Genomic DNA, 11,065 nt, shown 5'->3' with positions numbered 1-11,065 from the left:
AGAGGTGAACTGAAAACTTAAAGGCAGAAGACTCTTGCAATTATTGCAAGGGTACTGAAATTTCATTTTTCATGATAGGAAATCTGCAGACACTTTCTAAAGATGACCAGTTAGGAAACAGAAGTCTGAGAAATTATTTAGAGTTCAATAGAAATAGTTAAATTTGGTGATTCCTGGGCTGTGGGATTAGGAGTGGGAGAAAACAGACTACAAATTTTAATTTTACACTATCCAGATAGAATTTTTATAATCATGTCTGAGTACTGGGGGCCAGAAAATCTAGGCATATTTATGAATAGAACCCACAAGCAAAAGTACTAGAAGTGCTGGTTCCCGAAAGGGCCTGAGAAAGCAAGAAGGTGGAAGATGTCAATGGAATTGGGAAATAAAATCGTGGGTAAAGAAGAGAGAGAGTTTGTTTTGACCTCACATAAGTCATTCAACCACTATATTCCATTTTTTCTTCCATAAAATAAAGATAATACCAATTTCATAGGGTTATTATAAAGATTAAAGAATATGGCCGGGCACAGTGGCTCAAGCCTGTAATCCCAGCACTTTGGGAGGCCGAGGCGGGTGGATCACGAGGTCAGGAGATGGAGACCATCCTGGCTAACACAGTGAAACCCCATCTCTACTAAAAAATACAAAAAATTAGCCAGTCATGTTGGCGGGCGCCTGTAGTCCCAGCTACTTGGGAGGCTGAGGCAGGAGAATGGCGTGAACCTGGGAGGCAGAGCTTGCAGTGAGCCAAGATCGCACCACTGCACTCCAGCCTGGGTGACAGAGTGAGACTCTGTTTCAAAAAAAAAAAAAAAAAAAAAAGAATATGCCTATTTCATAGTAGGTGATTAATAATATTGGTTGATCATATAGTAGGTGATCAATAAATATTGATTCTCCCTTTCATTGAAAACTTAGGCCCCATGGTCCCATAGTTCTGTCCTCTTAATTTACCTACTCTCCACCAGCCCAGTCTCTGTTCTAGCCAGCCCTGGCCATTCATTAAGCAGGGAATACATTCCTCTAATTCTAACTCATTGTGGTGTGTCTACCTCTCATAGTCTGCTAGACTCCAGGTGTCAGATGGTCCCAGCTTGCTCTGCTGGCAAGTAAAACCCTATACCTGACAGATACCAAGAAAATCAAGATTTTAGAATGGAGTGACTGAGATGGAGACACTCAAAAAAGAAAATATGTTTATTTAGGTGTCCACTGTCCTTGCATTCTTATCCCTCACATCAGAGGAGACCAAGACACTATCTGGGTGATTTCACTCCCTGCTTTTCTTGCTCTTTCTTATCCTCAAGGGCAATTGAAGAGTGGCTTTACCAGCCTATAAATCAGTAGCAGCTATAAAACATGTCTGTCTGCAGCGATGACTTTTCTCTTGTGGGATACTTTACAGCCATGGAACATGCCCAACATATTAATGACAGAAATTCATTACTCTAAATGCGCATTCTGATAGAGATGTTGCAGAATTGTTGGAAGAGGTGTATGTGGAACCAGTCTAGTGTGGCAAACACCAGCTGTTTCCAACTAACTTGGAAGACTAAACTGATTAGCAGATCCACCCCACTCTCATCTTTAATGAATGAGTTTCAGTGAAGTAACCTCCCATAATCCCAGTGTCCCAAGAGAGTTTGGGGAGCAGGGAGGCTTAGAAGGTCAGAGATGGACTGAACACCCCAGGTCAAGCCACTCGAATCATTTTACAGAAGGAACATGCCAATTCACTCAAACCCTGCGCTGTTTTCATGTTTTATGAATCTTCTGCTTTCTATTATTAAAACATTTCAACAATAATAAGAGGATTTTAAAATTAAAAAATGGGCCATTCACAATCTCATTTTTTAAAACATATTTCTCTTCCCAGCTCTAGTTAATTTATGGAAATAACTTCACAATGTCAGAATCATGTCATAGATTGCATTTTGTTCTCCTTACATATACAGTGGCCTAAAATATCCAGAATCCCTATTCAAAATTTTAACTGAAAGCACAGACGAAAGTAACTATGCATTTCTTGGAGCATGAGCCAGGACAGCACAGGAAAAGGTATGCATTGCAAAATGCAATCCGTGGCTCTTGTTTTTGATATACTCCCTAGTAATTGACTTGTATAAAACATTATAATCTATAAATATCCAGTACTCAGTTGACCCTGCTGCCTGAACAATGAGAAAATTCTCCCTCTGCTCCTCACCTCAAGTTTCAGTCAGAATCAGTATGTAAGTCTTGCTCATATGGGCATATGGATGTGATAGTTCATAGCAGGAGAGCTTAAGTGTGCATGAATGAAGACTAAAGCAACACTGGCTTTGTGCAAATATCACCAGAGGCAAACTAGACTGCAAGATTGCCCTGAAAGATGCATGTACACCCACCATTATTACAAGAAACAAACATCCGAAATCAAGGTGTATATGTGGGTCCTTAGCACGAGTGAACCATGAATCAACTCTCTGGAACACTGTGAATTAATCTGGCCTTTTATTAAAATCATCATTTTCTGGAATCTTCTTATTCATATAAAAAAATATGATCCCCTAAAACTAGGACTAAACGTGACTCACTTTGAGTAAATCAAGCCTGTTAGAAATTGATTTGCCTCACGTTTACCTACGTAACAAACCTGCATATCCTACACATGTACCCTGAAACTTAAAATTTAAAAAAAAAGAAATGAAAAAAAAAAAAGAAATCAATTTGCCTAATGGTAGGGCTGAATCAGGTGACTATTAGTCAGTGTAGACATTTGTGCCATAGAAACAAATAATCTCAAATTCCAGAGATTTGTACGAAAGGAAGAATAAAAAAAGTTAGTCTCTTTCAGGCTACATGCCCATTACGAGTGGGCTAGGAACTCTGCTCCATGTCATCACCTACACTGGGCCCCAGCTGATGGAGCAACTGCCACAGGGAACTTTGGTGGTGGCCCTGGAGGTTGAAGAAGAGGGCACTTGGTAAGGCACACACTGGCTCCTCACATTTCTGCATGGAGGTAGCCCACATCACGTCTGTTCATACCTCTCTGGTCAAACCAAGAACCATGGCCACACATAAGGATGTGCGATAACCCTCCCAAAAGTCTGGAGAAAAGAGAGAATCCAATATTTCCAAAAGCCCTAATGACTTTCACAGGGCCATTCCAAGTTCAAGACCACCTAAAAGAAAATCCTATGGAAGGAAAGAATGAGTGGTTTTATGCATGATAAACAGAGGAAATGGAGGGGTGATACGACAGATTGCTTAGATTGAATTATCCTATCCAGTCCACGGTGTTGCTTCCATTATTATCCCTGCCCCAGTGACCTCATCTTCTGGTTGTCGGGCCCTCCTAGGTCATAGCCTAAGAAGTGGATGGGTTCCCGGAAGCAGATATGCCAGTCACCAGCCACAGCAGCTCCTGTAGACCTGCCCCGCAGCGCAGTATAAGTGAAGACTTGGGCTCAAATCTGGGAATTGACAAAACGAGGCAAAGGGTTAACACTAGTCACAAAGCTTACAACAGAATTTCTTTATCCTCTTAAATTAGTTAACAATTAGAAAACTGCATACCTCCTAGTCAGTTAATTAACTGAGTACTTTTTATGGCTAGAGATAGCTGTAAGCTTTAATTTTTGCCTTAAAGAAGCTCTAAAATAATTAAGGAATTAAGTCATGTGAAAGTGCAGGTAAATGAGGATTATGCATTTGCTTCATACATTTAGGAGAATTTAGGGCTTAGAGTTCAATTCTCAAACCAACTAGTTTTGGCTGACTTCTACTCTACTATTCTTGACCGCCCCTCCCCAAACATGCAGACTTTCCTTGTTTGCTTTTTAAGTTAAGTGGTATTTGCACATGGACATTAAATGGACCTCACTTGAATTAATTGGTTTTGTCAACTTGTAGAAGTCAACCCTGGCATATGGGACACTCACATTCAGGCCCATGATCAGCACTGTCATGGACCAAGATGCTCCTAGTCTGTGACTGGAAGAAACTCAAATGCCAAGTGATATGTATTTTTTTTCACTGACTTATCTGAATCACCCAGTTGTTTTGGTCTCATCTGTGACAGTTTTATATGGAAAAGCGTCCCTGTGTAAATCTTACAGCACCCTTACCCAATCTATGAGCTCAGTCATATTGGCTGAAAGAAGAACTGATTTGGCAGTTTGACAAAATTAAAATGATCGAGTGACTTATTTGAAAGGTAACTCCAAATTCAAGATTCAATTGGTTGTAGGTTTAGACACAGTTTTCTCTTCACAGTCCAAGGTAAGTGGAAGGCAAAGATGATGGTATGGTTTATTTACTTTGAATTATCCAAAAAATTCATTCTACTTTCTGCTTGGCCTTAGCTGAGGTGATTGTGTCAAGCATCTCCCAGTATGAACCAAAAGTTCTACCAATGTCACTGGCTTGCAGCCTGACAAAATATTATAATACCATTCCAGGCAGAGTCATGCAAAACCTGGGCAGACAAAATGAACAGAGTGTGTGGGATTAGTTTAAGAGAATGATTTCCTGCACAGAATACCATTACCCAGAATTTTCAGGCCTTTGCAAATAGCACTCGTGGTCACTGTGAGCCCATTAGAATGCTTTTTAAGCATGATGCTGAACTAAACACCAGTCATTGCTGCAAATCCAAGAGATGAGCTGAGTGCATTGCTACGCAAATTACAGGCTTTGGAAAACTATTTGCTAAGAATCCTTCTAACATACACTGTTAGTTGAATAGAACTTCAGGAGCTTTAATCTAATTATGACTAAAGCAAATTCCTAAGTGAAATGAGGGTGTGAGAGAGGAGAATTTGTTTTTGTTTGAACAAGGAAAAGAGCTATGAAAGCTTTATTGACCTAGTAAATAAAGGAGAGTAAATAAAGGAGTCAGTGATAGGACACTTCCAATTAGAGAACAAAGGGGGGTCAATATGCTGCTTAGTTGTCTCTTTGAGGAAGGTAGGATTACTTCAGAAGGAAGAGAAAGATCAAAAATTATTCTTATTTAATGAATTAGGCAATAGTTGAATATAAATAAATGATACTTTTATGAACAGCATTAATTTCATCATGCTAAAAAGTCAAATAAATCCAAATGGATGAAATCGTTTATAAATGATTTCAAGATCAAGCACATATTCTCAAACAATTGGAAAAAAATATTACATTTGGCATTATTTTAGGTTTGCACACATTGAAGTGTGCGATTTAACACCATCCTGTAACTCGAATTACCACTTGAGAACGCTGACTTGGAAATGAGGAAAAGTCAAAACAAAGCACATGAACTTAAAAAGTTTCAGGCTCTGACAGGGTAGATCACAGGGTTTTGGATCAGAAAATCATTGGTATTTTTCCTAACTAGTTCTCACTAACTTGTCCACAGAGGTGTCAGTTACTCCCTACATTTCAATGTTCTTTTGGAGTATGAATACCCACATTAGCCTCTGCTCACTCTCACCTTGCAGAAAGCTTAATAAATGTCTTTGATTCATTCAAAGAAAAAGTGAGAAGGAGAAACACATCCTTCCCACAATTTTGGAAGTTATACAAGGAAGGTGGCATCTGAGCCTTAAAGAGGCAGAGGTGTCTGTCATTGTTGGGTTGAAAGCCAGTCATTCCCCAGCATTGGTTTGAAGCAAATGGTCTCAGCTCAGACTGTCTGTGGTAACTCCTATTGGAGAAATAAGTTGGACAGGATGAATGGCAAAGTGATTATACATGACAGCACGGCATGGGATGGCATGGAAGACAAGAGGTATTCTCCCTAATACTACTCCAGGCACTCAGGCCTCCCTGAGATCAGGCCCCCAGCCACTGCCCCCGACCAGGGTGTAGAAACTCCTGGCCTGGGCACCTCAGGTCCACCAGGAAGTCTCAAGGAAATCCAGGAGCAAAGTCCAGTTAGTGTCCATTCTCCATTTGCTCATCACATTGCATATGTGGGAACCATGGAAGAAAAGACATGGTGCTTGCCTTGGTTGAGTCTTCATCTGGGCTTCAAGACCAGTCTACACCTTGGCTGGTGGACTCTGGGACCTCAGGCCCCTCACATTTCCTCTGCAAGCCTCTTTACTTCTGATTTATCAGGATACTCATTCATTTCCAGAGGTAACCACACATGCACCTGTGGCTAGCTCCATCCTCCCATAACTTTTAGCTGTTGCTCTAAGTGATTTGTTCCTTATCAGTGGCCCTGCAGTCTTGATGGAAGAAGAGTGCCACCTTTTCCTGCACCCTGTAGCTCTCTGAATTCATTTGAAAATCAACCTTTCTTTTAGCTGTACCACCAAGCCCTATTTCTGAGTGTATTTGCAGAAAAAAGGTAACCAACACAACAACAATAACAACAAAAACAAAAGGACCGATCAGGTAGCAAATTTCCACATGAATTTGGGTTTATTACTGGACTTTTAACCTAGTCCATGCACCAGTACTGCATTATTTTAATTAGAGGAGTTGTGGTATTTGATTGTCTGTTAGGGTTAATTCCATCTCCTTCGCTTGTTATTCTTATTCATTGTGTTCATGGCTATTGTTGCATGAATGTTTTTACTAAGAAACCTCAAATCAACTTGTCTAGCTTCAAAAAAAGCTTGTTGATATTCTTATTGGGATCACATGACTTTCTATTTAAATCCATCCCAACATGTTCAGTGTCTCTCTTCTCCCCTGACAACAATGGGGTTTGTGTTAGTGTCCTATGGCTGCTGTAAAAAATTACCACAACCTGTGGGTGGGTGGGTGGTGGTGCTTGGAACAACAGAAATGTACTCACTCATGGTTCTGGAGGTTAGAAGTCTGCTATCAAGGTGTCAGCAAAATCATGTTCCCTCTGAAAACTCCAGGGAAGAATCTTCCACTGTTTCCTTTTAGATTCCGATGGTTGCAGAATATGATTCTTGGCATTCCTTGGCTTGTGGCTGCATCATTCTAATTTTTGCCTCCATGGTCACATGGCACTCTCCCTAAGAGTATAGCTGTCTGCATCTTCATATGCCCTTCTTATGAGAACACCAGTCATTGAGTTTAGAGACTAGGCTAATCCAGTATGACTTCGTCTTAACTGAACAAGTTAAGCTACATAGTACAAGTACAGCTACACAGACTCTATTTCCATATAAAGTCACATTCCTAGGTTCTGGGTGAACATAAATTTTGGGGGACACTATGCAACCCAGTACAGGGCTGTTTTTATAAGTAAGAGAATGTGTGTGGAGATGTAGCTAGAGCCAGGCCTTCAGGTCCCACAAATGATAACTATTTCTTTGGGAAAAAACACCTTATGGTTTTGCTCCAACTTGTAGCCATCATCCTATTGCTCTGGTTTCTTTCTTTTTTTTTTTTTTTCCTCCTTTTTCTTTTTTCTTTTTGAGCTAGGATCTTGCTCTGTCGCTCAGGCTGGAGTGCAGTGGCATTATCTCGGCTCACTGCAGCCTCTGCCTCCCAGGTTCAAGCAATTCTCCTGCCTCAGCCTCCCGAGTAGCTGGGATTACAGGGGCGTGCCACCGTGCCTGGCTAATTTTTGCATTTTCAGTAGAGACGAGGTTTCACCATGTTGGCCAGGCTGGTCTTGAACTCCTGACCTCAGGTGATCCACCCGCCTCGGCCTCCCAGAATGCTAGGATTACAAGTGTGAGCCACCGTGACTAGCTCTGGTTCCTTTAATAGTCAATGTCTGCAGCAAACAACATGCTCTCTCAACTTCTATTTCCCTCAGTCATGCCCTTTTAACTCTCTTCCTTCTAGCTGATAGCTGTCTCTACAGTTTTGCCTCTGTTTACGTGAAAGTCCCTAAAGTTCTCCTCCTTTTACTCATTTGAAATCTCCAGGGTAAATGTCTAGTGCGCCCCTTGCATCATTTGCACATTAAAGAAAATATGCACTGGGAGACCATTGATATCTTTAGTTTCTCTTACAGTCTTCATCCAAAGAACATGTGATTCTTTGTCTGAAGTGTATTTTCCAGAGCTCTTTTAGACCATTTTACTTTTTAATAACTATACAAAACCACAAACTGGTGGCCCGTGGGCCAAATCAGAGTAGCACAGCTTTAAAAAATAACAATGATTTGGCTATCGTTAGGTAATAATACATACATGCTCTAGCTCACCCAGCCTTCACCACCTCCCATTGCTTCGTACCCACTGTGTATCCCGATTCACACATGTGCATACCCAATCTGGAGACATTTGAGCTTGCAACCTCATTCTCTTTTAATTTTCAAATTATTTTTTTTTCAAGACTGCATCTCACTATATTGCCCAGGCTGGCCATAAACTCCCTGGCTCAGGCAGTCCTTCTGTTTCAGCCTTCCAAGTGGCTGGGACTACAGGCCAGGCATGCGCCACCACACTCGGCTTGCAATCTCATTTTAGAGGCTCAGACTTGTTAAAAGAAAAACTTCAGCCAAATTAAATGTAAAGGAGTTTAATTGAGCAATGAACAATTCACAAAATCGGGCATCCCCCAGAATCACAACAGATTCAGAGAGACTCCCGGGGTGCCTCGTGGTCAGAACAAATTTATAGACAATAAACGTAAAATGACGTGACCACGTGCGGTGGCTCACGCCTGTAATCCCAGCACTTTGGAAGGCAAAGGCGGGTGGATTACCTGAGATCAGGAATTCGAAACTACCCTGGCCAACATGGCGAAACCCCGTCTCTGGTAAATATACAAAAATCAGCCAGGTGCTTGTTGGCTGGGGCCTGTAATCCCAGCTCCTCCAGAGGCTGAGGCACAAGAATAGCTTGAACCTGGGAGGCAGAGGTTGCAGTGGGCTGAGATCGTGCCACTGCACTCCAGCCTGGGCAACAGAGCAAGAATCCATCTCAAAAAAAAAAAAAAGTAAAGTGAGGTACAGGAATCGGAGGTGAGTTACACAACAGAGAACAGCTGGATTGGTTACAGGTCTGTGTTTGCCTTACTTGAACACAGTTTGAACACTCAGCAATCTATGAGTGGTTGAAGCACAGCTGCTGGGATTGGCCAAGACTCAGCTGTTGTTACAGACACGTACTCTAAAGTTAGGTTTTCAATCTTGTCTACCTCTTAAGTTAGGTTGCATTTCATCCACAAGGACTCAAATATAGAAGAACGGAGTCCTTCTCAGGCCATATTCAGTTTGAATTAACAGACTGAATTTTGCCCATGTTTGTCTAGGAGCCGTCCTTGGTGTCCTCAGAGCCCAAAGTTTTCTTGCCTATGACTTTATAATTTTTAGACATGTCAGTTAGTATCATTTGCTTTCTTCGGTGGTAGATATTTTTTTCTCGTTGATTTAAAATGACTCTTTTTATCTATTAAAGCTATTAAGCTGTTGTTCATGTGGTAAAATTTTGCCCCTTGTTCAACATTTGCCACTCAATTACTTCTAAACTGCAAAAGTTATGTAGTTTCATTTAATTGTCAATTTTCTTTTATGGCTGTTGCTTTTTGTACCATGATAATAAAGTGTAGACTTAAGAAAAAATGAGCACATTAAAATTGGGACTGAAAATCCATTCTATTTATAGATTGATTTTAAGCAAATTATAAGAACTCAGCATATTCATTAGTCTATGTACTTTTTAATTTTTGGTAGTCTCTATGTATATACATTGGAGTACTTCTTATAATAGAGTACTTTATGTATATTGTATTTTTAAAATCACCTTTCATTACTATAAAAGTAGACATGCATATTTTAGAAAATTATAAAGTACACAGAACAAACACAAGAATACAAAAACACATCTCACTACTCACAGGATACCTCTTTAACACTAACTTATACCTTGTGAGATCTTTTATAATTTTGCAGTAAAATTAGTTTATATTGAACATACTGCTTTGTAACTTTGTTGTTAATATTATTCATCTTTTCAATAATTTTTTTAGATATATAAACTATTTATTAACAGACAAAGCCTACAGACTTATTTCTTCTTGGACACGCCCACGGTGCGGCCACGGCGGCCAGCGGTCTTGGTGTGCTGGCCTCGGACACGAAGGCCCCGGAAGTGACTCAGCCCTCTATGGGCCGGAATCTTCTTCAGTTGCTCCAGGTCTTCACGGAGTTTGTTGTCCAGACCATTGGCTAGGACCTGGCTATATTTTCCATCCTTTACATCCTTCTGTCTGTTCAAGAACCAGTCTGGGATCTTGTACCGGAGTGGATTCTGCATAATGGTGATCACACGTTCCACCTCATCCTCAGTGAGTTCTCCCGCCCTCTTGGTGAGGTCAATGTCTGCTTTCCTCAACACCACATGAGCATATCTTCGGCCCACACCCTTAATGGCAGTGATGGCAAAGGCTATTTTCCGCCGCCCATCGATGTTGGTGTTGAGTACTCGCAAAATATGCTGGAACTTTTCAGGGATCGCTAGAGACATGGCGGCGGCACAAGCGGCGGCATGTAGGCCCCCTGTAGAAGAATCTTTTCAATAATTCTTTAATCTCGTCTAATGGTTAGGCAATATTCAAATTCTCCTAATTGTCTCCAGAAGTCTTTTTAACTGTGTTTTGGGTTTTTTTGTTGTTGTTTTCCCCCCACCCCATATTATATGCAACCCAGGACTACGCATTGTGTCTGCTTGTTGTATTCCTTACGTCTCTTTGAAATAGCACTAGTTAAGTTTAGGAGATCAGGCCGATGGTCCAGAGTGTTCTTCCTTCTGTCATTTGTCACTTTCTCATTGTATCACTTAACTTGTTTCTATAGCTCATATATATCCAGTAAACTAGAGTTAGGTCTAAAACTTGATGTATTCGAGTCAGATATTTTGACATGTAATATGATAATTCACAGAAGTGATGTGGTCTTCATGTTTACTTACATCAGAAGACACATATTATCTGGTTGTCCCACCATTTGTCCCACCAGCCACTGGACCTGGGGACTTGAGTAATGCAAGTGTGATCCACGTGTACATTTTCCCCCTTGTGACTGTGTTGTGTTGTACACTGTTCAAAAATCCACTTCCCCACCAATGATTGTCTCAACACTGGTTCATAATTCTTTCTGAATCTGGAATTTCATTAGGCTTTACAGAAGTGTGTCCTTTAATGCTATCAGTCCTCC

The 11,065-nt window shown here is 40.8% G+C and overlaps 1 pseudogene across 1 annotated transcript; it reads right to left on the bottom strand.

Annotated features, from left to right (window-relative positions):
• Nucleotides 1–9,917: 9,917 nt before the first annotated feature.
• On the bottom strand, nucleotides 9,918–10,416 carry LOC100590278 (annotated as a pseudogene). The gene has a single exon (XR_004027030.1). The product of XR_004027030.1 is annotated as a 40S ribosomal protein S18 pseudogene (transcript).
• Nucleotides 10,417–11,065: the final 649 nt, after the last annotated feature.

This window comes from Nomascus leucogenys, chromosome 19, assembly GCF_006542625.1.
Source record: "Nomascus leucogenys isolate Asia chromosome 19, Asia_NLE_v1, whole genome shotgun sequence".
Taxonomy (NCBI): Eukaryota; Metazoa; Chordata; class Mammalia; order Primates; family Hylobatidae; genus Nomascus; species Nomascus leucogenys.
Note: the sequence above shows the minus strand (reverse complement) of the source record. Positions and strands in the feature narration are given on the sequence as shown.